General features: G+C 39.4%; 1 long non-coding RNA gene across 1 annotated transcript in view; it reads left to right on the top strand.

The window, feature by feature from the left end:
• LOC125963810 (uncharacterized) overlaps positions 1–26,335 on the top strand; it is a 48,019-nt gene extending 21,684 nt beyond the window's left edge. The window contains exons 2-3 of the long non-coding RNA XR_007476221.1: positions 10,455–10,553; positions 17,767–26,335. This is a non-coding gene — a long non-coding RNA (uncharacterized LOC125963810). The remainder of the gene's footprint in view (positions 1–10,454; positions 10,554–17,766) is intronic.
• The last annotated feature ends 132 nt before the right edge of the window (positions 26,336–26,467 follow it).

The raw sequence follows: 26,467 nt of genomic DNA, 5'->3' as shown, positions 1-26,467 counted from the left end.
GACACATCTGCTTGAGACATCTTTAAGGGTGTTCTTGGCTCTGCAATTAAGTGCTAAGCCCATTGACAGATGTTCTTTTTCTGGTGAAGAAACCAGAGCTGATTCAATTTGAGTTATAAATTGTTAGATAATTTTTTAAAATATGCCTTTCAGAATGATTTACCTAGATACATGTGTGTTCAGTTTTTTCTTGGCTTTTTCTTTTTTTCCTTTGGCCATTATCATTCTTTAAGTGTTTACTTATTATCTGATTATTTACTGGCTGCTCAGTGATTTCTTCTGTGAATCAGTATCTCCAAATCAATGAAATGATTTGTCTTATTTCTCAAGTGTTAGTATCATTAGTTTTTCCCTATGGGCTTCCCTATCTATGGTCACCTGGGCATTCCAAGCCATTTTCCACCCTTACAACTCAGTTTTAAAAACAGACATGAAGTTACTTCTTTCTTAGAAGCACTATTTTCCTGTCTGAGGGAATTTATTGTTTAAAAACTGAACCTTGTTGGCTGAGGAGATTTCACTAACATTTCTTGAGCAACATTTGCATCATGTTAACTCTGAGTATGTGAATTTGAATTGGTAATATTGAATAAAATATGGCACACAGGTTTCTTTAACTCAGATTGTCCTGTGTCTTATGCACAAGCACTAAAAAATAAGTTGTGTTTAATGCAGAACATCAGAATACACATATAAACTAAAGAAGAAAAGCACTTCCATAATCCTAAGATAACCACTAGTAATTTTTGATGTGCCCTTCCAGATAAATCAGTGAATATTTTTTCCACAAAAGCAAGATCTTAGTACACATACTATTCTACAACATCTCACTTTACCAAATACTGTGATCATAAAAGCATTACTTTTTATTATTTCAGTTTGAAAGGATCTTACAAAGTGGAAATTTTGTTGATAACACGGTAAAGCTGTAAGTAAAGTTGTGATTAAAAACAGTGGTGTTTATGGAGAGTAGAATGTGGAAAGTTACCTCGACAAGAATTAACTTCAGCAGTAATTTTTTTCTTAAGAACACTCTTACTATTGTACAATAGCCTGATTGTATTATACCCGCTAAGGAAAACAGTACATGATTCTGTGTACAGTAGAATTATTTTAATAATAGCCCTAGAGTAAATTAGGGGGCTGTAGGTAAGTTCCTATTTTTTGGTCTGCCCCAAGTCCTATTGATGCTTTAATATTAAAATAATTTTAAAAGAAAAATGTATTTTATTGAACGGCTCCATCTATCTAAATTATGTTAGTTTTATTAGATAATGCTGCCCTTTTTATATGAAGAGTGTGGGAGTTCTTGGAAAAAGAAAATTTTAGTATAAGAATTCTTGTTTTAATATTTGAGTTGATTTTTGTTTCATGAATTTGAAAATCCTTGTGGAATTGTTACTGGTGTTTAGTATTCTTTGGAAATCAGTCCTAATCTTGTCAAGCAGATGTTTGGGTCTTAAAGTAGCAGTTTTTTAAGCTAATCAAGGGTCCTGTAACAGATGTGTAATTTAACTGACTTTTCCTTGACCACAGTGGTATCCGTTACCTAGGGTAAACGATTTCTTGCTTTGTTTTTATTCTTGACCTTGTCCTGTTCTGTGTATTACTGCTTGCTCACCAGGTCCTGCAGTCATCTCTTAGGTAGGTAGCTAAAGTAGCCATTTCTGTTACCCGCAGGGCTACTTCCTGGCTGGTGCATATATTGCTGAAAACATTTCTTATGTGGTACAGGAGAATAAAAAGCAATGTAGTTTATGTGGCTTTTTTCTACTGAGAAATGATGCATTCGTTTGGCTAAAGTGGAGACTGGCAGTCAGCCCCTAAAAAATGTTTTTCACCGAGTGATCACATGTTTGTAAATGGATATGCAAGAGCTTCTGCTTGTTGGAAGGTGTAGTGAATCTTGATATAAATTCAAGAAAAGTGTTTAGAATTATTCCATACATCTTGCTCTTTAAAGAACTGGTATTTTTAAGAACAGTTTAATTTTACAGTGAATTTTTTTTTTTTTTTTTTTTTTTTTTGCGATACGCGGGCCTCTCACCGTTGTGGCCTCTCCCATTGTGGAGCACAGGCTCCGGACGCGCAGGCTCAGTGGCCATGGCTCATAGGCCCAGCTGCTCCGCGGCATGTGGGATCTTCCCAGACCGGGGCACGAACCCGTGTCCCCTGCATCGGCAGGCGGACTCTCAACCACTGCGCCACCAGGGAAGCCCTACAGTGAATTTTTAAGCTTCCCATTTTTATATTTATTTTTTGAATAATGACTCTGTTTTTGTAAAAATGGTACATACACACTAAAGAAGCTTAGAAATAGTCACATTGTAAATGGCAGAACTAGTATTCAGAGTCTTGTCTGACATTCAGAGTCTTGTCTGACATTCAGAGTCAGTGAGCTTCGGAAGCACTGTAAAGTGGTAGAAAGAATGTGGACTTTAGAATTAGGTGCACCTTAGTTGATCCCTAATTTTGCTGTGTATCTGCTGTATGGCAGGATCTTACCCTTGGTGACTTTTATTTTCTTTTTAGATTAACTGAGGGTAATAGGTTTGTTATGAAGCACACATTAAGCACTTGGCCTGTAGAAGGTGTTAATAACTGTTTTTCCTTTTTACTGTGCCATATTGTTTGAAAATATCTCTGCAAGTCATTTGGGACAATTAGCTTAAAAGTGAATTGCAGTCAGGCAACTGGAAATATATGTAACCCAGGTGGACTCATATTGTAGTGTCCTTTTTTTTTTAAAGATTTTTTTGATGTGGACCATTTCTTTAAAAAATTAACTAATATTTATTTTTGGCTGTGTTGGGTCTTCGTTTCTGTGCAAGGGCTTTCTCCAGTTGCAGCGAGCGGGGGCCACTCTTCATCACAACGCGCAGGCCTCTCACTGTCGCGGCCTCTCTTGTTGCGGAGCACAGGCTCCAGACGCGCGGGCTCAGTAGTTGTGGCTCACGGGCCCAGTTGTTCCACGGCATGTGGGATCCTCCCAGACCAGGGCTCCAACCTGCGTCCCCTGCCCCGGCAGGCAGATTCCCAACCACTGCGCCACCAGGGAAGCCCTGTAATGTCCTTTTAATCTGCCTGTTTGAGGGGGAGAGTGGTTATTGCAGCTTTTTGAAAAAGTATTTTGACCTTAGGGAAAGCTTTAAAGTTCAAAGCTGAAGTAGAACTCAGGATGAGTTCATTACTGCTGGCCAGAATGGTAAGAAAGTAATTTCTCTGTTTAATGAGAAATAGAAGCATTTGTGTGTAACAATTGCAGGCATAAAGATGTCTATTTTAAAGGCTAACAGCTGACCAGCTGACCCTTTGCAAAAGAAAAATATGACTAGAATAGGGAAAAAGTGTTCAACTTTAATAATAATCAACAGCAAGTTTCTCTTATCAGATTTAAGATTTAGGAAATGGTGCTCTTTTACCTGAGTACAGCGACATAGGTACTAAATATCAATACGCTGCTGGAGAGAGTATAACTCTGTAGAATCCTTTGTGAAGGCAGTTTGGCATATATCAAAGAGTAGTATTTCTGCCTGCAAGAGTATTCCCTAAGGAAGTAACCTTCCCCCCCCCCAACCCCCCCCTTTTTTTTTTTGAGGGAGGATGTTATTTTCCTTTTTTTGTAACAGCTTTATTGAGATAGTGTGACTTGTAATAAGAAATACTTACTTGGTTTTAGTCCCTGTTTCTGGCACAGAGCTCCCAAAACCCTTGGGATTTTATCAGTGAGGAGAGCAGTAAAGGTGTCTTTTGTTATGTTAATGAATGACTTCGGAAAGCTTGTATGGTTGGGGGCTGGTTGCCAGGAAACCAAAAGAGTGATTAGAGGGTTAGAACTTTCAGTCTCACCCCTCTGACCTGAAGAGGAAAGATGGGCTGGAGGTAGAAGCACCAACGCCATGATTTAATCAGTCAATTCCCATGTAATGAAACCTCCACAAAAACCTAAAAAGATAGGGTTTGGAGAGCATCTTGGTTGGTGAACATGTGGAGGTGCTGGGTGAGTGGAGTGCTCAGAGCATGGAAACCCTGTGTCCCTTTCCCCATTACTTGCCCTGTGCATCACGTGACTGTTCTTGAATTACATCCTTTTATAAATAAACTAGTAGTCTAGTAAGTGAAATGTTTCTCAGAATTTTGTGAGTCGATCTGGCAAATTAATCGAACCTGAGAAGAGCTTTGTGGGACCCTCAGAAGCACAGGTGACAACCTGGGTTTGTGACTGACTTCTGAAAGGGGTAGGGGAGAAGTCTTGTAGGACTGAGCCCTTAACTTATGGGATGTGACGTTACCTCTAGGTAAATATTGTCAGAATTGAGTTGAATTATAAGACCCCCAGTTGGTGTTGGAGAATTACTTGGTGTTGGTGTGTTCTGCACATCACAGTTGGTGTCAGAATTGTAATTCATAAATCATAATTCACCTTTTTAAAGCATATAATCAGTTCTGTGCAAGCACCACCACTGTTTAATTTTAGAATATTTTCATCATCCCCAAAAGAAATTAGCAGTCATTCCCCATTCCTCCTTTCCTCCCAGTGCCTGGCAACCACTAATCAGTTTTCTGTCTTTCTGGGTTTGCCTCATTTGGACATTTTATATAAATGAGATCATACAATATGTGGCCTTTTGTGAGTGGCTTTTTTCACTTAGCATAATGTTTCCAGGTTCATCTCTGTTGTACCATTTATCAGGACTTCATTTTCTGTTACGGCTGAATGTTATTCATTTGTCTGGATATATACCACATTTTGTTAATCCATTCATCAATTAATGGATATTTGGGTTGTTTCCACATTTTGGCTATTATGAATAATGGCGCCATGAACATTTACATACAACTTTGTGTCGACGTATGTTTTAATTTAGGTATATACTTAGGAGTAGAATTGCTGGGTTACAAGGTAACTTGATGTTTAACATTTTGAGGTATTGCTAAATTGTTTTTCAGAGTGATTGCACCATTTTACATTTCCACCAACAGTATAGGAAATACGTAGCCTTTTATAACTGGCTTCTTTCATTTAGTGTGTCAAGGTTCAGCCATGTTTTAACATGTGTAAGTACTCCTTCCTTGTTGTAGCTGAATAGTATTCCTTTGTATGGATTGACCGTTTTTCTTTTATCATGAAATAAAAGCTTTCTATCCAAAAATGATCACTGAAGCATTATTTATATTGAAGAAAAATTGAAAATTACTTAATTTTTTAGTAAAGAGGAAGGGTTAAATTAAGTACATCTCATGTACTATTAGTAATTTATTTTGGAGAGTTTCAGGGGGAAGTGATTGTCAGAGTGCTAAACTAGGTACAAGGTTGTACATGTACAGCTGTTATTCAGTGTATGTAGTTTTGGGAGATGGTGATTATCAAAATTCTTTAAAATTTCTATATTTTTCATACTTTTCACATGCGTATATTTCTTTTATTATCAGAGTAAAAGAAACATTAGAAAAAATGACCATAGCTATAGCTGAGTATGTTAACTGATGTAAATTTATTCAGCCAAGAAAATCAATGTCATTCACTGTTAGGAATGTTACTATTTTATGTTGAGCCAATAATTATGTTATAAATAGCATTTCAGACTACTGTTACAAGAACTTTTAATGCTTCATAATTACATCAAATTTTTAATTCATAATTGTAGTGTGGAATAACTCCTCTTGTGAATTTTACTTCTAAAGTGGAGGGGGGAAAGATAATTATAGGCACTGCATTAAAAATTATTTTCTGTTGGAGTATAGTTGATTCACATTGTGTTAATTTCTGCTGTGCAGCAAAGTGAATCAGTTATACACATATCCACTCTTTTTTAGATTCTTTTCCTATATTGGTCATTACATGGTATTGAGAAGAGTTCCCTGTGCTATACAGTAGGTCCTTATTAGTTATCCATTATATATATAGTAGTGTGTATATGTCAATCCCAATCTCCCAGTTTATCCCCCACCCCCCACTTTCCCCCCAGGTAATCATAAGTTTGTTTCTTTACATCTGTGACTCGATTTCCATTTTCTAAATAAGTTCATCTGTACCATTTTTTAAGATTCCACATACAAGCACTATTATACGGTATTTGTCATTCTCTGACTTCAGTTCACTCATTATGACAATATCTGGGTTCATCCATGTTGCTGCAAATGACATTATTTCATTCTTTTTATGGCTGAGTAATATTCCATTGTGTATATGTACCACATCTTCTTTGTTCCTCTGTGAAAGGACATTTAGGTTGCTTTCATTTCCTGGATATTGTAAATAGTGCTGCAAGGAACATTGGGGTGCGTGTGTCTTTTTGAATTATGGTTTTCTCTGGGTATATGCCCAGTAGTGGGATTGCTGGGTCGTATGGTAGTTATATTTTTAGTTTTTTAAGGAACCTCCGCACTGTTCTCCATAGTGGCTATATCAATTTATATTCCCACCAACACTGCAAGAGGGTTCCCTTTTCTTCACACCCTCTCCAGCATTTGTTGTTTGTAGATTTTCTGATGATGCTCATTCTAACTCGTGTGAGGTGATACCTCATTGTAGTTTTGATTTGCATTTCTCTAATGATTAGTGATGTTGCACAGCTTTTCATGTGCTTCTTGGCCATCTGTAAGTCTTCTTTGGAGAAATGTCTGTTTATGTCTTCTGCCCATTTTTGGATTGAGTTGTTTGTTTCTTTAATATTGAGCTGCATGAGCTGTTTATATATTTTGGAGATTAATCCTTTGTCCATTGCTTCCTTTGCAAATATTTTCTCCCATTCTGAGGGTTGTCTTTTCGTCTTGTTTATGGTTTCCTTTGCTGTGCAAAAGCTTTGAAGTTTCATTAGGTCCCATTTGTTTATTTTTGTTTCTATTTCCATTACTCTAGGAGGTGGATCAAAAAAGATCTTGCTGTGATTTATGTCAAAGAGTGTTCTTCCTATGTTTTCCTCTAAGAGTTTTATATAGTGTCCGGTCTTACATTTAGGTCTCTAATCCATTTTGAGTTTATTTTGTGTGTGGTGTTAGGGAGTGTTCTAATTTCATTCTTTCACATGTAGCTGTCCAGTTTTCCCAGCACCACTTATTGAAGAGACTGTCTTTTCTGCATTGTATATCCTTGCCTCCTTTATCCTAGATTAGTTGACCGTATGTGCGTGGGTTTATCTCTGGGCTTTCTATCTTGTTCCATTGATCTATGTTTCTGTTTTTGTGCCAGTACCATATTGTCTTGATTACTGTAGCTTTGTAGTAGAGTCTGTAGTCAGGGAGTCTGATTCCTCCAGCTCCGTTTTTTTCCCTCAAGACTGCTTTGGCTATTCGGGGTCTTCTGTGTCTCCATACAAATTTTAAGATGATTTGTTCTAGTTCTGTAAAAAATAACATTGGTAGTGTGATAGGGATTGCACTAAATCTGTAGATTGCTTTGGGGTAGTTTGATAGGGATTGCATTGAATCTGTAGATTGCTTTGGGTAGTACAGTCATTTTCACAATATTGATTCTTCCAATCCAAGAACATGGTATACCTCTCCATCTGTTGGTATCATCTTTAATTTCCTTCATCAGTGTCTTATAGTTTTCTGCATACAGGTCTTTTGTTTCCCTAGATAGGTTTATTCCTAGGTATTTTATTCTTTTTGTTGCAGTGGTAAATGGGAGTGTTTCCATAATTTCTCTTTCAGATTTTTCATCATTACTATATAGGAAAGCAAGAAATTCTGTGCATTAATTTTGTATCCTGCAACTTTACCAAATGCATTGATCAGCTCTAGTAGTTTTCTGGTGGCATTTTTAGGGTTCTCTATGTATAGTATCATGTCATCTGCAAACGGTGACAGTTTTACTTCTTTTCCAATTTGTATTCCTTTTATTTTTTTTTCTTCTCTGATTGCCATGGCTAGGACTTCCAAAACTATGTTGAATAATATTGGTGAGAGTGGACATCCTTCTCTTGTTCCTGTTCTTAGAGAAAATGCTTTCAGTTTTTTACCATTGAGAATGATGTTTGCTGTGGGTGTTTTTATATGGCCTTTATTATGTTGAGGTAGGTTCCCTCTATGCCCACTTTCTGGAGAGTTATGAGTTGAATTTTGTTAAAAGCTTTTTCTGCATCTATTGAGATGATCATATGGTTTTTATTCTTCAATTTGTTGATATGGTGTATCACATTGATTGATTTGCGTATATAGAAGAATGCTTGAATCCCTTGGATAAATCCCACTTGATCATGGTGTATGATCCTTCTAATGTGTTGTTGGATTCTGTTTGCTAGTGTTTTGTTGAGGATTTTTGCATCTATATTCAACAGTGATATTGGTCTGTAATTTTCTTTTTTTGTAGTATCTTTGTCTGGTTTTGGTATCAGGGTGATGGTGGCCTCACAGAATGAGTTTGGGAGTGTTCCTTCCTCTGCAATTTTTTGGATGAGTGTGAGAAGGATGGGTGTTAGCTCTTCTCTAAATGTTTGAATTTACCTGTGAAGCCATGTGGTCTTGGACTTTTGTTTGTTGGAAGATTTTTTTTTTTTTTTTGTGGTACGCAGAGTCTCACTGTTGTGGCCTCTCCTGTTGCGGAGCACGGGCTCCGGACGGGCAGGCTCAGCCGCCATGGCCTACGGGACCAGCTGTTCCACGGCATGTGGGATCCTCCTGGACCAGGGCACGAACCCGTGTCCCCTGCATCGGCAGGTGGACTCTCAACCCCTGCACCAGCAGGGAAGCCCATGTTGGCAGATTTTTAAGCACAGTTTTAATTTCATTACTTATGATTGGTCTGTTCATATTTTCTGTTTCTTCCTGGTTCAGTCTTGGAAGGTGATACCTTTCTAAGAATTTGTCCATTTCTTCCAGGTTGTCCATTTTATTGGCATAGAGTTGCCTGTAGTAGTCTCTTAGGATGCTTTGTATTTCTGCAATGTCTGGTGTAACTTCTCCTTTTTCATTTCCAATTTTATTGATTTGAGTCCTCTCCCTCTTGATGAGTCTGGCTAATGGTTTTATTAATTTTGTTTATCTTCTCAAAGAACCAGCTTTTAGTTTTATTGATCTTTGCTATTGTTTCCTTTGTTTCTATTTCATTTATTTCTGCTCTGATCTTTATGATTTCTTTCCTTCTGCTAATTTTGGGTTTTGTTTGTTCTTCTTTCTCTAATTCCTTTAGGTGTAAGGTTAGATTGTTTATTTGAGATTTTTCTTGTTTCTTGAGGTAGGCTTGTATAGCTATAAACTTCCCTCTTAGAACTGCTTTTGCTGCATTCCATAGGTTTTGGATCTTCTTGTTTTCATTGTCATTTGTCTCTAGGTATTTTTTGATTTCCTCTTTGATTTCTTCAGTGATCTCTTGGTTATTTAGTAATGTATTGTTTAGCCTCCATGTGTTTGTGTTTTTTACGTTTTTTTTCCCTGCAGTTCATTTCTAATCTCATAGTGTTGTGGTCAGAAAAAATGCTTGATACGATTTTAATTTTCTTAAATTTACTAAGGCTTGATTTGTCACCCAAGATACGATCTGTCCTGGAGAATGTTCCATTCGCACTTGAGAAGAAAGTGTAATCTGATGTTTTTGGATGGAATGTCCTATAAATATCAGCTAAATCTGTCTGGTCTGTTGTGTCATTTTAAGCTTTTGTTTCCTTATTTATTTTCATTTTGGAGGATCTGTCCATTGGTGTAAGTGAGGTGTTAAAGTCCCCCACTATTATTGTGTTACTGTCGATTTTCTCTTTTATAGCTGTTAGCAGTTGCCTTATGTATTGAGGTGCTCCTATGTTGGGTGCATATGTATTTATAATTGTTATATTTTCTTCTTGGATTGATCCCTTGATCATTATGTAGTGTCCTCCCTTGTCTCTTTTAACATTCTTTATTTTAAAGTCTATTTTATCTGATATGAGTATAGCTACTCCAGCTTTCTTTTGATTTCCATTTGCATGGAATATCTTTTTCCATCTACTCACTTTCAGTGTGTATGTGTCCCTAGGTGTGAAGTGGGTTTCTTGTAGATAGCATATATATGGATCTTGTTTTTGTATCCATTCAGCGAGCCTGTGTCTTTTGGTTGGAGCATTTAATCCATTCACAGTTAAGGTAATTATCGATATGTGTGTTCCTTTTACCGTTTTCTTAATTGTTATGGGTTTATTTTTGTTGGTCCTTTTCTTCTCTTGTGTTTCCCATTTGGAGAAGTTCTTTTAGCATTTGTTGTAGAGCTGGTTTGGTGGTGCTATATTCTCTTAGCTTTTGCTTGTCTGTAAAGCTTTTGATTTCTCCATCGAATCTGAATGAGATCCTTGCAGGGTAGAGTAATCTTGGTTGTAGGTTCTTCCCTTTCATCACTTTAAATATATCGGGCCACTCCCTTCTGCCTTGTAGAGATTCTGCTGAGAAATCATCTGTTAACCTTATGGGAGTTCCCTTGTATGTTATTTGTCATTTTTGCCTGGTTGCTTTCAGTAATTTTTCTTTGTGTTTATTTTTGTCAGTTTGATTACCTTGTGTCTCGACGTGTTTCTCCTTTGGTTTCTCCTGCCTGGGACTCTGCACTTCCTGGACTTTGGTGGCTATTTCCTTTCCCATGTTAGGTAAGTTTTGACTGCAATCTATTCAAATATTTTCTCAGGTCCTTTTTCTCTCTCTTCTCCTTCTGGGACCCCTGTAATGTGAATGTTGTTGCATTTAACGTTGTCCCAGAGGTCTGTTAGCCTGTCTTCATTTCTTTTCATTCTTTTTTCTTTATTCTGTTCCGCGGCAGTGAATTCCATCATTCTGTCTTCCAGGTCACTTATCCACTCTTCTGCCTGAGTTATTCTGCTGTTGTTTCCTTCTAGTGTAGTTTTCATTTCAGTTATTGTTCATCTCTGTGTTTTTTTTTTTTATAAATTTATTTATTTATTTTTGTCTGTGTCGGGTCTTTGTTGCTGAGTGCGGGCTTTCTCTAGTTGTGGCAAGTGGGGGCTATTCTTCATTGCGGTGCATGGGCTTCTCATTGCGGTGGCTTCTCTTTGTTGTGGAGTACGGGCTCTAGGCGCGCAGGCTTCAGTAGTTGTGTCATGAGGGCTCAGTCATTGTGGCTCATGGGATCTAGACCTCAGGCTCAGTAGTTGTGGCACACGGGCTTAGTTGCTCTGCAGCATGTGGGATCTTCCCAGACTAGGGCTTCAACCCGTGTCCCCTGCGTTGGCAGGCGGGTTCTTAAGCACTGCCCCACCAGGGAAGTCCCCATCTCCGTTTGTTTGTTCTTTTATTCTTCTAGATCTTTGTTAAACGTTTCTTGCATCTTCTTGATCTTTACCTCCATTCTTTTTCCGAGGTGCTGGATCATCTTCACTATCATTATTCTGAATTCTTTTTCTGGAGGGTTGCCTGTCTCCACTTCATTTAGTTGTTTTTCTGGGGTTTTATCTTGTTCCTTCATCTGGTACATAGTTCTCTGCCTTTTCATCTTGTCTGTCTGAATGTGGTTTTTGTTCCACAGGCTGCAGGGTTGTAGTTCTTCTTCTGCTGTCTGTTCTGTATTTTTATTTTTTTTTATTTTTTATTTATTTATTTTTTTATTTTAACATCTTTATTGGAGTATAATTGCTTTACAATGGTATGTTAGTTTCAGCTTCACAACAAAATGAATCAGTTATATATATACATATGTTCCCATATCTCTTCCCGCTTGCGTCTCCCTCCCTCCCACCCTCCCTATCCCACCCCTCCAGGTGGTCACAAAGCATGGAGCTGATCTCCCTGTGCTATGCGGCTGCTTCCCACTAGCTATCTACCTTACGTTTGGTAGTGTATATATGTCCATGCCTCTCTCTCGCTTTGTCACCGTTTACCCTTCCCCCTCCCCATAGCCTCAAGTCCATTCTCTAGTAAGTCTGTGTCTTTATTCCTGTTTAACCCCTAGGTTTTTCATGACATTTTTTTTCTTAAATTCCATATATATGTGTTAGCATACGGTATTTGTCTCTCTCTTTCTGACTTACTTCACTCTGTATGACAGACTCTAGGTCTATCCACCTCATTACAAATAGCTCAATTTCGTTTCTTTTTATGGCTGAGTAATATTCCATTGTATATATGTGCCACATTTTCTTTATCCATTCATCCGATGATGGACACTTAGGTTGTTTCCATCTCTGGGCTATTGTAAATAGAGCTGCAATGAACATTTCGGTACATGACTCTTTTTGAATTATGGTTTTCTCAGGGTATATGCCCAGTAGTGGGATTGCTGGGTCATATGGTAGTTCTATTTTTAGTTTTTTAAGGAACCTCCATACTGTTCTCCACAGTGGCTGTATCCATTTACATTCCCACCAACAGTGTACGAGGGTTGCCTTTTCTCCACACACTCTCCAGCATTTATTGTTTCTAGATTTTTTGATGATGGCCATTCTGACTGGTGTGAGATGGTATCTCATTGTAGTTTTGATTTGCATTTCTCTAATGATTAGTGATGTTAAGCATTCTTTCATGTGTTTGTTGGCAGTCTGTATACCTTCTTTGGAGAAATGTCTATTTAGGTCTTCTGCCCATTTTTGGATTGGGTTGTTTGTTTTTTTGTTATTAAGCTGCATGAGCTGCTTATAAATTTTGGAGATTAATCCTTTGTCAGTTGCTTCATTTGCAAATATTTTCTCCCATTCTGAGGGTTGTCTTTTGGTCTTCTTTATGGTTTCTATTGCTGCGCAAAAGCTTTTAAGTTTTATTAGGTCCCATTTGTTTAGTTTTGTTTTTATTTTCATTTCTCTAGGAGGTGGGTCAAAAAGGACCTTGCTGTGATTTATGTCATAGAGTGTCCTGCCTATGTTTTCCTCTAAGAGTTTTATAGTTTCTGGCCTTACATTTAGGTCTTTAATCCACTTTGAGCTTATTTTTGTGTATGGTGTTAGAGAGTGATCTAATCTCATACTTTTACATGTAGCTGTCCAGTTTTCCCAGCACCACTTATTGAAGAGGCTGTCCTTTCTCCACTGTACATTCCTGCCTTCTTTATCAAAGATAAGGTGTCCATATGTGCGTGGGTTTATCTCTGGGCTTTCTATCCTGTTCCATTGATCTATATTTCTGTTTTTGTGCCAGTACCATACTGTCTTGATTACTGTAGCTTTGAAGTATAGTCTGAAGTCAGGAAGCCTGATTCCTCCAGCTCCGTTTTTTGTTCTCAAGATTGCTTTGGCTATTCGCGGTCTTTTGTGTTTCCATACAAATTGTGAAATTTTTTGTTCTAGTTCTGTGAAAAATGCCAGTGGTAGTTTGATAGGGATTGCATTGAATCTGTAGATTGCTTTGGGTAGTAGAGTCATTTTCACAATGTTGATTCTTCCAATCCAAGAACATGGTATATCACTCCATCTATTTGTATCATCTTTAATTTCTTTCATCAGTGTCTTATAATTTTCTGCATACAGGTCTTTTGTCTCCTTAGGTAGGTTTATTACTAGATATTTTATTCTTTTTGTTGCAATGGTAAATGGGAGTTTTTTCTTGATTTCACTTTCAGATTTTTCATCATTAGTGTATAGGAATGCCACAGATTTCTGTGCATTAATTTTGTATCCTGCTACTTTACCAAATTCATTGATTAGCTCTAGTAGTTTTCTGGTAGCATCTTTAGGATTCTCTGTGTATAGTATCATGTCATCTGCAAACAGTGACAGCTTTACTTCTTCTTTTCTGATTTGGATTCCTTTATTTCCCTTTCTTCTCTGATTGCTGTGGCTAAAACTTCCAAAACTATGTTGAATAAGAGTGGTGAGAGTGGGCACCCTTGTCTTGTTCCTGATCTTAGTGGAAATGCTTTCAGTTTTTCACCATTGAGGACGATGTTGGCTGTGGGTTTGTCATATATGGCCTCTATTATGTTGAGGAAAGTTCGCTCTTTGCCTACTTTCTGCAGGGTTTTTATCATAAATGGGTGTTGAATTTTGTCAAAAGCTTTCTCTGCATCTATTGAGATGATCATATGGTTTTTCTCCTTCAATTTGTTAATATGGTGTATCACGTTGATTGATTTGCGTATACTGAAGAATCCTTGCATTCCTGGAATAAACCCCACTTGATCATGGTGTATGATATGTTTAATGTGCTGTTGGATTCTGTTTGCTAGTATTTTGTTGAGGATTTTTGCATCTATGTTCATCAGTGATATTGGCCTGTAGTTTTCTTTCTTTGTGACATCCTTGTCTGGTTTTGGTATCAGGATTGATGGTGGCCTCGTAGAATGAGTTTGGGAGTGTTCCTCCCTCTGCTATATTTTGGAAGAGTTTGAGAAGGATAGGTGATAGCTCTTCTCTAAATGTTTGATAGAATTCGCCTGTGAAGCCATCTGGTCCTGGGCTTTTGCTTCTTGGAAGATTTTTAATCACAGTTTCAATTTCAGTGCTTGTGATTGGTCTGTTCATATTTTCTATTTCTTCCTGATTCAGTCTTGGCAGGTTGTGCATTTCTAAGAATTTGTCCATTTCTTCCAGGTTGTCCATTTTATTGGCATAGAGTTGCTTGTAGTAATCTCTCATGATCTTTTGTATTTCTGCAGTGTTAGTTGTTACTACTCCTTTTTCATTTCTAATTGTATTGATTTGAGTCTTCTCCCTTTTTTTCTTGATGAGTCTGGCTAATGGTTTATCAATTTTGTTTATCCTTTCAAAGAACCAGCTTTTAGTTTTATTGATCTTTGCTATTGTTTCCTTCATTTCTTTTTCATTTATTTCTGATCTGATTTTTATGATTTCTTTCCTTCTGCTAACTTTGGGGTTTTTTTGTTCTTCTTTCTCTAATTGCTTTAGGTGCAAGGTTAGGTTGTTTATTCGAGATGTTTCCTGTTTCTTAAGGTAGGATTGTATTGCTATAATCTTCCCTCTTACAACTGCTTTTGCTGCATCCATAGGTTTTGGGTCGTCGTGTCTCCATTGTCATTTGTTTCTAGGTATTTTTTGATTTCCTCTTTGATTTCTTCAGTGATCACTTCGTTATTAAGTAGTGTATTGTTTAGCCTCCATTTGTTTGTATTTTTTACAGATCTTTTCCTGTAATTGATATCTAGTCTCATAGCGTTGTGGTCGGAAAAGATACTTGATACAATTTCAATTTTCTTAAATTTACCAAGGCTTGATTTGTGACCCAAGACATGATCTATCCTGGAGAGTGTTCCATGAGCACTTGAGAAAAATGTGTATTCTGTTGTTTTTGGATGGAATGTCCTATAAATATCAATTAAGTGCATCTTGTTTAATGTATCATTTAAAGCTTGTGTTTCCTTATTTATTTTCATTTTGGATGATCTGTCCATTGGTGAAAGTGGAGTGTTAAAGTCCCCTACTATGAATGTGTTACTGTCGATTTCCCCTTTTATGGCTGTCAGTATTTGCCTTATGTATTGAGGTGCTCCTGTGTTGGGTGCATAAATATTTACAATTGTTATATCTTGTTCTTGGATCGATCCCTTAATCATTATGTAGTGTCCTTCTTTGTCTCTTCCAAAAGTCTTTCTTTTAAAGTCTATTTTGTCTGATATGAGAATTGCTACTCCAGCTTTCTTTTGGTTTCCATTTGCATGAAATACCTTTTTCCATCCCCTTACTTTCAGTGTGTATGTGTCTCTAGGTCTGAAGTGGGTCTCTTGTAGACAGCAAATATATGGGTCTTGTTTTTGTATCCATTCAGCCAATCTGTGTCTTTAGGTGGGAGCATTTGGTCCATTTACATTTAAGGTAATTATCAATATGTGTGTTCCCATTCCCATTTTCTTAATTGTTTGGGGTTTGTGATTGTAGGTCTTTTCGTTCTTTTGTGTTTCTTGCCTAGAGAAATTCCTTTAGCAGTTGTTGTAGAGCTGGTTTGTTGGTGCTGAACTCTCTCAGCTTTTGCTTGTCGGTAAAGGTTTTAATTTCTCCATCAAATCTGAATGAGATCCTTGCTGGGTAGAGTAATCTTGGTTGCAGGTTTTTCTCCTTCAGCACTTTCAATATGTCCTGCCACTCCCTTCTGGCTTACAGAGTTTCTGCTGAAAGATCAGCTGTTAATCTTATGGGGATTCCCTTGTGTGTTGTTTTTCCCTTGCTGCTTTTAATATGTTTCCTTTGTATTTAATTTTTGACAGTTTGATTAATATGTGTCTTGGCATATTTCTCCTTGGATTTATCCTGTATGGGACTCTCTGTGCTTCCTGGACTTGATTAACTATTTCCTTTCCCATATTAGGGAAGTTTTCAACTATAATCTCTTCAAATATTTTCTCAGTCCCTTTCTTTTTCTCTTCTTCTTCTGGAACCCCTATAATTCGAATGTTGGTGCATTTAATGTTGTCCCAGAGGTCTCTGAGACTGTCCTCAGTTCTTTTCATTCTTTTTTCTTTATTCTGCTCTGCGTTAGTTATTTCCACTATTTTATCTTCCAGGTCACTTATCCGTTCTTCTGCCTCAGTTATTCTGCTATTGATCCCATGTAGAGTATTTTTCATTTCATTTATTGTGTTGTTCATCATTGTTTGTTTCATCTTTAGTTCTTCTAGGTCCTTGTTAACTGTTTCTTGCATTTTGTCTATTGTATTTCCAAGTTGTGGATCATCTTTACTATCATTATTCTGAATTCTTTTTCAGGTAGACTGCCTATTTCCTCTTCATTTGTGAGGTCTGGTGGGTTTTTATCTTGCTCCTTCATCTGCCGTGTGTTTTTCTGTCTTTTCATTTTGCTTATCTTACTGTGTTTGGGGTCTCCTTTTTGCAGGCTGAAGGTTCGTAGTTCCTGTTGTTTTTTGTGTCTGTCCCTAGTGGCTAAGGTTGGTTCAGTGGGTTGTGTAGGCTTCCTGGTGGAGGGGACTAGTGCCTGTGTTCTGGTGGATGAGGCTGGATCTTGTCTTTCTGGTGGGCAGGTCCACATCTGGTGGTGTGTTTTGGGGTGTCAGTAGACTTATGATTTTGGGCAGCCTCTCTGCTAATGAGTGGGGTTGTGTTCCTGTCTTGCTAGTTGTTTGGCATAGGATGTCCAGCACTGTAGCTTGCTGGTCGTTGAGTGAAGCTGGGTGCTGGCGTTGAGATGGACATCTCTGGGAGATTTTCGCTGTTTGATATTATGAGGAGCTGGGAGGTCTCTTGTGGACCAGTGTCCTGAAGTTGGCTCTCCCACCTCAGAGGCACAGCACTAACTCCTGGCTGCAGCATCAAGAGCCTTTCATCCACACCGCTCCTTAATTTGGGATGATTCGTTGTCTATTCATGTATTCCACAGATGCAGGGTACATCAAGTTGATTGTGGAGCTTTAATCCGCTGCTTCTGAGGCTGCTGGGAGAGATTTCCCTTTCTCTTCTTTGTTCTCACAGCTCCCAGGGGCTCAGCTTTGGATTTGGCCCCACCTGTGCGTGTAGGTCGCTGGAGGGCGTCTGTTCTTTGCTCAGACAGGACGGGGCTAAAGGAGCCGCTGATTCGGAGGCTCTGGCTCACTCAGGCCGGGGGGTAGGGAGGGTCACGGAGTGTGGGGCGGCAGAGGCCCGCGTGACGTTGCTAGCCTGAGGCGCGCTGTGCGCGTTCTCCCGGAGGAGTTGTCCCTGGATCCCGGGACCCTGGCAGTGGCGGGCTGCACAGGCTCCCCGGAAGGGGGTGTGGATAGTGACCTGTGTTCGCAGACAGGCTTCTTGGTGGTTGCAGCAGCGGCCTTAGCGTCTCATGTCTGTCTCTGGGGTCCGCAGTTTTACCCGCGGCTCGCGCCCATCTCTGGAGCTCCCTTAAGAAGCGTTCTTAATCCCCTCTCCTGGCGCACCAGGAAACAAAGAGGGAAGAAAAAGTCTCTTGCTTCTTCGGCAGGTCCAGACTTTTCCCCGGACTCCCTCCCGGCTAGCCTTGGTGCACTAACGCCCTGCAGGCTGTGTTCACGCCACCAACCTCAGTCCTCTCCCGGCACTCCGATAGAAGCCGGAGCTGAGGCTCCCAGCCCCGCCCGCCCTGGCCGGCGAGCAGACAAGCCTCTCGGCTGGTGAGTGCCGGTCAGCCCCGATCCTCTGCGCTGGAATCTCTCCGCTTTGCCCTCTGCACCCCTGTTGCTGTGCTCTCCTCCGCGGCCCCGAAGCTCCCCCACTCCGCCACCCGCAGTCTCCGCCCGCGAAGGGGCTTCCTAGTGTGTGGACACTTTTCCTCCTTCACAGCTCCCTCCCGCTGGTGCAGGACCTGTCCCTATCCTTTTGTCTCTGTTTATTTTTTTCTTTTGCCCTAACCAGGTACGTGGGGGGTTCCTTGCCTTTTGGGAGGTCTGAGGTCTTCTGCCAGCATTCAGTAGGTGATCCGTAGGAGTTGTTTCACGCGTAGATGTATTTCTGGTGTATCTGTGGGGAGGAAGGTGATCTCCGCGTCTTACTCTTCCACCTTGTATTTTTAGTTTTTTAAGGAACCTCCATACTGTTCTCCATAGTGGCTATACTAATTTACATTCCCACCAGCAGTGTAGGAGGGTTCCCTTTTCTCCATACCCTCTCCAGCAGTTGTTGTTTGTAGATATTTTGATGAGGGCCATTCTGACCCGTGTGAGATGGTACCTCATTGTAGTTTTAATTTGCATTACTTTAATAATTAGTGATGTTAAGCATCTTTTCATGTACTTTTTGGCCATCTGTGTGTTTTCTTCGGAGGAATGTCTGTTTAGATCTTCTGCCGTGTTTTTTGTTTATTTTCAAAGCTTTCCCTGCATCCCATCCTTCTTTTTTTAAAATATTTTTTGGAGTATAATTGCTTTACAATGTTGTGTTAGTTTCTATTGTACAGCACAGTGAATCAGTATAAGTATACATGTATCCCCATATCCTCTCTGTTTTTTTTTTTTAAGATATTTATTTAGTTATTTACTTATGGCAGTGTTGGGTCTTTGTTGCTGTGCGCGGGCTTTCTCTAGTTGCAGTGAGCAGGGGCCTCTCTTCGCTGCGGTGTGCGGGCTTTTCGTTGCGGCGGCTTCTCTTGTTGTGGAGCATGGGCTCTAGGTGCACGAGCTTCAGTGGTTATGGCATGTGGGCTCTCAGTAGTTGCAGCTCACGGGCTCTAGAGCACAGGCTCAGTAGTTGTGGCGCATGGGCTTAGTTGCTCCGTGGCATGTGGGATCTTCCTGGACCAGGGCTTGAACCCATGTCCCCTGCATTGGCAGGTGGATTCTTAACCACTGCGCCACCAGGGAAGTCGCCCCCTCCCTCTTGAGCCTTCCTCCCATCCTCCTTATCCCACCCCTCTGGGTGGTCACAAAGCACTGAGCTTATCTCCCTGTGCTATGCAGCAACTTCCCACTAGCCATCCATTTTACATCTGGTAGTTATGTATGTGAATGCTACTCTCTCAGTTCGTCCCAACTTCCCTTTCCCCCACTGTTTTCTCAAGTCTGTGGTCTACATCTGCATCTTTATTCCTGCCTTCCCACTAGGTATATCAGTACTGCTTTTTTAGTTTCCATATATTTGTGTTATTGTACGGTATTTGTTTTTCTGTTTCTGACTCACTTCACTCTGTATGACAGACTCTAGGTCCATCCACCTCACTGCAAATAGCTCAATTTTGTTGCTTTTTATGGTTGAGTATTATTCCGTTATATGTATGTGCCACATCTTCTTTATGCAGTTATCTATGGACATTTCTGCACATTTTTTCATTGGGTTGTTTGTTTTTTTCATATTGAGCTGCATGAGCTTTTTGTATATTTTGGAGATTAATCCCTTATCGGTTACTTCATTTGCAAATATTTTCTCCCATTCTGTGGGTTGTCTTTTTGTTTTGTTTATGGTTTCCTTTGCTGTGTAAAAGCTTTTAAGTTTAATTAGGTCCCATTTGTTTGTTTTTATTTTCATTACTCTAGGAGACAGGTCAAAAAAGATCTTGCTGTGGTTTATGTCAGAGAGTATTCTGTGTATTTTTTTCTCTTAACTGGTTCATATTATCCGGCCTTACATTTAGGTCTTTAATCTACTTCAAGTTTAGTTTTTTATTTTTTGTGGTACACGGGCCTCTCACTGTTGTGGCCTCTCCCGTTGCGGAGCACAGGCTCCGGACGCACAGGCTCAGCAGCCGTGGCTCACGGGCCTAGCTGCTCCGTGGCACGTGGGATCTTCCTGGACCGGGGCATGAACCCGTGTCCCCTGCATCGGCAGGCGGACTCTCAACCACTGCGCCACCAGGGAAGCCCCGAGTTTATTTTTGTGTACGGTATTAGGGAGTGTTGTAATTTCATTCTTTTACATGTAGCTGTCCAGTTTTCCCAGTACCACTTATTGAAGAGACTGTCTTTTCTCCATTGTATATTCTTGCCTCCTTTGTCATAGATTAGGTGACCATAGGTGCTTGGGTTTATTTCTGGAGTTTCTATCCTGTTCTACTGATCTATATTTTTGTCTTTGTACTGGTACCATACTGTTTTGATTTGTGTAGCTTTGTAGTATAGTCTGATGTCAGGGAGCCTGATTCGTCCAGCGCTGTTTTTCTTTCTCAAGATTGCTTTGGCTATTTGGGGTCTTTTGTGTTTCCATACAAATTGTAAAAATTTTTGTTCCAATTCTTTGATGAAATTAGGCAGTGCATATTTTGAACTTGAAATACTGTGTCAGAGTTCATTGCAAAAAATAAACACTGCTTGCCAAAAATCCTGACCCTGTGGGTTGTGCTTATTCACGTTAAAGGAAAATGTTGCTATAGAACTTGTTAGTTCTCATTGTCAACCAGCTAGATTCGGTATGTTTTCTTGTCAGAAATGATCTTTCTTCTTTTTCAGGTTTTTTTTTTCTTTTTTTGTGGCTGCGTTGGGCCTTTGTTGCTGCGCATGGGCTTTCTCTAGCTGTGGGGGGGTGGCTACTCTTTTTGTGGTGCGTGGGCTTCTCGTGACTTCTCTTGTTGCAGAGCATAGGCTTTAGTAGTTTTGGTGCACGGGCTCAGTAGTTGTGGTGCACGGATGTAGTTGCTCTGAGGCATGTGGGATCTTCCCGGACCAGGGATCAAACCCATGTCCCCTGCATTGGTAGGCGGATTCTTAATCACCGCACCACCAGGGAAGTCCCTTCTTTTTCAATTCTAAAATGACAGCATCTGCATTGAACAACCATTGGACTAACTACTTTCACTTCTGAATTCAAACATTAATTGGTTCATTAGGTAAGGAGTCTTGCCATGAGTTAGTTTCAGTATTTCGTGCTTTGCTTACATGAGACTCCTCCTCATCCTCCCAGTTATCCCTTTGGTGCACTGGAGATTTCTTGAAGCAAAGTACCTTACTAAGCTTTGAGATGAGTTAGAAGTATGACTTTCTTCTATAACGTATAAGAGCTATTGTGAAAGGGAAGGTAGAAAAAGGGAATGAATGATGCCCATCAGTTTTAGAAAAGAGTACAGGAGGAAGTTGGAGATATGGAATTTGATTTCCTGAAACTGTCCAGACCCAGGTACCTCCTGCAAAATATCAAACCTTACACTGGTTTGAAGACCCTTGAGTTAGGGGAACAGCATATCTTCTGCTTTAATTGGTATTGTGCATTAATCCTTCTAAGTAAATTATCTCATTTACTTTTAAATTTTGCCTTGAAAGCTTTGTTTGACAAATTTATAACTGACCTTTATGATGAAATAGAGTGGTTTTTACAGGAGTCCATGAACCAATGAACATAGTAATCAGAACCTCTTGGAAGTGATTATTAAAATAGAAGAATTAGAAAAAAGGGAAATGATCTTTACCTCACACTTGACACCAAGATAAATATTTGGTTTTCCAGAGTTGAGTATAAAAGAGAAAACCTTAAACACATTAGAAGGAAACATGGATCAATATAAAGACTCTTGGGTGTGGGGAAAGCCTTCATAAGCAGTCCAACACAATTATTTTTTCATTTATAAAGTCTCCAAGGCTTTCCTCGTGGCACAGTGGTTAAGAATCTGCCTGCCAATGTAGGGGACACGGGTTCGAGCTCTGGTCCAGGAAGATCCGACATGCCGCGGAGCAACTAAGCCCGTGTGCCACAACTACTGAAGCCTGCTCGCCTAAAGCCCGTGCTCTGCAACAAGACAAGCCAACCGCAATGGGAAGCCCGCGCACCGCAACGAAGAGTAGTCCCTGCTCACCGCAACTAGAGAAAGCCCACGCACAGCAATGAAGACCCAACACAGCCAAAAATAAATAAATAAATTAAAAAAAATAAAAGAAGTCTCCAAATTATTGTTATATACCTGTGTTTTAAAAAAATGTGAAGTATTATCTTTTTCAGTAATCCAATTTTGAAATGCATGTAAGATTAACATTTACATCTAAGTTATCTTGCAGTTTCTTTTTTTTAACAGGTTTTAACATTTTTTAAGATTTTTTTTTAGGTATCTATCTGTGTATCTGTGTATCTGTCTACCTATGCCGGGTCTTACTTGTGGCACGCAGGATCTTCGTTGCTGTGTGTGGGATCTTTAGTTGTGGCATGTTTTAGTTGTGGCATGTTTTAGTTACGGCACGCAAACCCTTAGTTGGGACATGTGGGATCTAGTTCCCTGACCAGGGATTGAACCTGGGTGCCCTGCATTGGGAGTGCAGAGTCTTAGCCACTGGACCACCAGGGAAGTCCCATCTTGCAGTTTCATATATCATCTTTTCCCTTCTGCTCTTCAGCACAAAGAACCCTACAAAGTGCTCTTGCAATAAATATGACCTAGTACCCATGAACCTTCCTAATGATTCCTTTGCTAAGTTTAGGGGTTATTTGGCTTTTGGTCGCAGACATGGTTGGTTGTACTTGTGCAGAAATGGGTAGAATTAAAGTTGTTAGGAAATCAGTCTGCCATGTTCTCTTGGAACAAACTATTGACTACCAAGCTTCTTTAAAATGGAGATCTTCATACTGAATAATAATAATATGTATACTTAAAAATTTGAATGTTGAATAGTTGAACACATAGAGATTTTTATAGTACAAGTTGCAGACTTGACAGATTTTTTTTTAAAGTATTTACTTATTTTTTGGGCTGTATTGGGTCTCAGTTGCGGCACGCAGGATCTTTCGTTGCTGTGTGCGGGCTCCTTGTTGTGGCATGCGGGCTTCTCTGTAGTTGTGGTGTGGGCTCCAGAGCGTGTGGGCTCTGTAGTTGCGGTACGTGGGCTCCAGAGTACGTGGGCTCTGTAGTTGCGGCATGCGGGCTTAGTTGCCCTGCGGTACATGGAATCCCAGTTCCCTGACCAGGGATTGAACCCACGTCTCCCACATCGGAAGGCAGATCCTTAACCACTGGACCACCAGGGAAGTCCCCAGACTTGTCAGATTTTAATAATCTAAAAATGAGTAAGAACCTATTTTCCTTTTGTTCTTATTTTTCTTTAAAGTATTCCCCCCTGCCCATCCCCAATGAACAATTTGTCAGTGACTGTTTTACTTCTGGCCCTAGTGTGCCAGGGCCCAATTGAAATGCAGAGTGATTTCTCTGCAAGAGAATGACACAATTTACCACATCTTAATTCCTTATGAAGGTAGTTGGGACAAATGAAACATGTACTTTCTCAAGATAAGTTGAAATTTCAGCCCTCTCTGTATTTATCAGAAATAATACCATACTGAGTCACACTCTCATGACTGAAAAAGCACAGCTGGTAGGAGAAGTTGCATGTTAATGATGTTGTTAGTGTAGGAGGGCCACTACATATAAGGAAGCAGAGACTCAGTTAAGTACCTGCTCTTTGGGTTAATATTCAGAAGGACCAGGAAACATTATCCTTGGTCAAATAGGCTAAATTAAATTGAGACACTGGAGGGTTCACAGGGTATATCAAATCTGGATCAAACTAAAATGTAACAGTCTCATTTGACACAATATAGAAAATTAATACAAAATAAAAAGGACAAATTACTGATCAGTTTGAGAACTATGGCTTATGTTGCCTTGAAGGGAAGATGTATTGTACTTTTTAGTTATGTATATTTTTCTTTTGTGGGATTAAATAAAGGCATTGAGTTATTCAATAAATACTTAACTGCTCTCACTATGTGCCAGGCACTCAGGTATTAGGCGTTTGGCTGCAAACGAAAACAAAAATCTGTCTCTTCATAAAACCCTATGTTCTTACTGGTGAAGAAAAATAATAAGTGAGTAATGTATATACAGAATGCCAAAAAAATTTAAAGCACTGTGAGGAAAAATAAAGCATGGGAGCAAGATGGGGACTGCCAGGCTAGGGAACAGGGGATTGCAGTTTTAAATAGGATGGCAAAGAAAGGACTCAATGAAAAGACAATAAAAAGCCATTACAGCATCATTTGTGATAAAGATAAATACTGGCAGCAACCCAGATATCCATCTCTATGAGATTGGTTGAATATATTATGCATCTATATAGTGAAATGCTGTACAATAATAAGTCCTACATATACAGAATGATCTCCAAAAATTAGTGAAGTGATAGAAACAAGGTGCAGAATGATACACAGAATATGTTACCATTGATGTCTATCACATACATGATATATTTTCCTAAATGCATGGAATCTCAGTGGAAAGATATATAAAAAAACTGTTAATAATGGTTGTCTTTGGAGTGAAGGGTGATTTGTGGACAGGGAGTGAGGATGAAACTTTATATCTCATTTTACTATGTGTTACGACGTCAGAATAAGTAAGTAAGATGTAAAATAAGAACATGGAAAATTGTCAAATTAGAAAATGATGGAAAAGCACATACATTCATAAAACCTAGTGGCCTAGATAGCCGTCTAGCCTAGGTAGTGAATAAATGGGATAGTTAATAGAAACATGGACTCACTTCTGATGAGCTGGAGACCTTGTTGACAGTGACTGTTCCAGAGCAAGGCCAAAATCCTGTTTTGTTTGCGTAGTGGGTTGTAGTGATCATGACTGTAACGTTTAGATTTGTCTGACTTTTTTCACTCTTCTAATCAAATGGAAGCTGTATTCATTTCGTAGGGCTTCTACAATGAAGTACCACAGAAACTTGCCTCATAGTTCTGGAGGCTAGAAGTCCAAAATCAGGGTGTCATCAGGGCCATGTTCCTCCTGAAACCTGTAGCAGAATCCTTCCTTGCCTCTCCCTAGGTTCTGGTGGTTTGCTGGCAATCCTTGGCATTCCTGGGCTTGCAGGTGCATAATCCAATCTCTGATTTGTCATCATGTGGTTTTCTCTGTTTGTCTCTGTGTCTTCTTCACAATGCCAGCTTCTCATAACGACACTGATCATATTGGATTTAGAGGCCCACCCTACTCCAGTATGACCTCATTTTAACTAATATCTGCAACAACCCTATTTCCAAATAAGGTCACATTCAGATGTCCTGGGGGGTTAGGACTTCAACATATCTTTTTTTGAGGGGTGGGAGAGAGAATGGGACACAGTTCAACCCATAACAGGCTTTCCAGTTTAAATTGCTTCCCTATTACAGCCTTTCATATATGTAGAAGTGTTTTGGAAAGTTGTATAGAAAGATACAAGTTTAGTTTATTTTTAAAAACTCTTACTATAAAAGTTTTTCTTATGGGGAGAAAAAACCATCCCACCTCCCTGAATAAAATCATACTGAAGAGTGCAACATATTTATTAAAGCTGATGTTTTAGTGAAAATAATTTTTTTTCTCTCTAAATATTGTGAAAGGAGAGTATGGGCATTGTAAGTAGAAATGAGTTAAACATGATAGTGAGTTACTAATTTAGACATTTTATGTGCTTTTTAAAAAATAAGAATACCTTATATTCTCTTTTTGCATTTTTATTCTCACTCCTGAGGAAATAGCTTCCTTTCCAGATCAGTTTAACCTCAAGGTACAGCAGAGAGGACAAAGTCTTCTATTTTTCACCCCATTCTTCTCAGTAGTTTTTCTTCTTGTACTCATAGCCATTACAATTCTGTGAAACATTAGTAAACTTAAATCTTTAAAATTCTCCCTTGCCTTTCCCTTTTCCTCATGTATAAATCAGAAACCAAATATTTGTTAGTCTTCAAAGTCGTTTTAAAAGTTATTATATCCTAAACTTTTTCGTTGCAGCGCGCAGGCTTCTCTTTAGTTGTGGCATGTGGGTTTTCTCTTCTCTAGTTGTGGCGCACGGGTTTTCTCTTCTCTAGTTGTGGTGCACAGGCTCCAGGGTACGTGGACTCTGTAGTTGAGGCACGTGGGCTCTGTAGTTGGTGGCACTTGAGCTCTCTAGTTGAGGTGCGCGAGCTCAGTAGTTGTGGCATGTGGGCTTAGTTGCCCTGTGGCATGTGGGATCTTAGTTCCCTGACCAGGGATTGAACCCACATCCCCTGCATTGTAAGGCGGATTCTTTACCACTGGACCATCAGGGAAGTCCCTGTATACGTATTTTAAAATGTCCTCTGACTTGCTGAGAAAATTACTCTCATAATGTTATATCACATTTTAAACCCATTCCCCTTCTGATGTTCACACTCCTGATGGCTTACTCTGTGCCAGACCATGTTTCAAGCATTTTACATGTATTAACCTAATTTAAACCTCAAAATAGCCTTATGAATTATACCCATTTTACAGTTTAGGAAAGTGAAGCATGGTG

The sequence above is a fragment of the Orcinus orca genome, chromosome 3 (assembly GCF_937001465.1).
Source record: "Orcinus orca chromosome 3, mOrcOrc1.1, whole genome shotgun sequence".
In the NCBI taxonomy this organism is placed as follows: Eukaryota; Metazoa; Chordata; class Mammalia; order Artiodactyla; family Delphinidae; genus Orcinus; species Orcinus orca.
The sequence above is the reverse complement of the archived record's forward strand: the minus strand, read 5'-3'. Positions and strand labels throughout refer to the sequence as shown.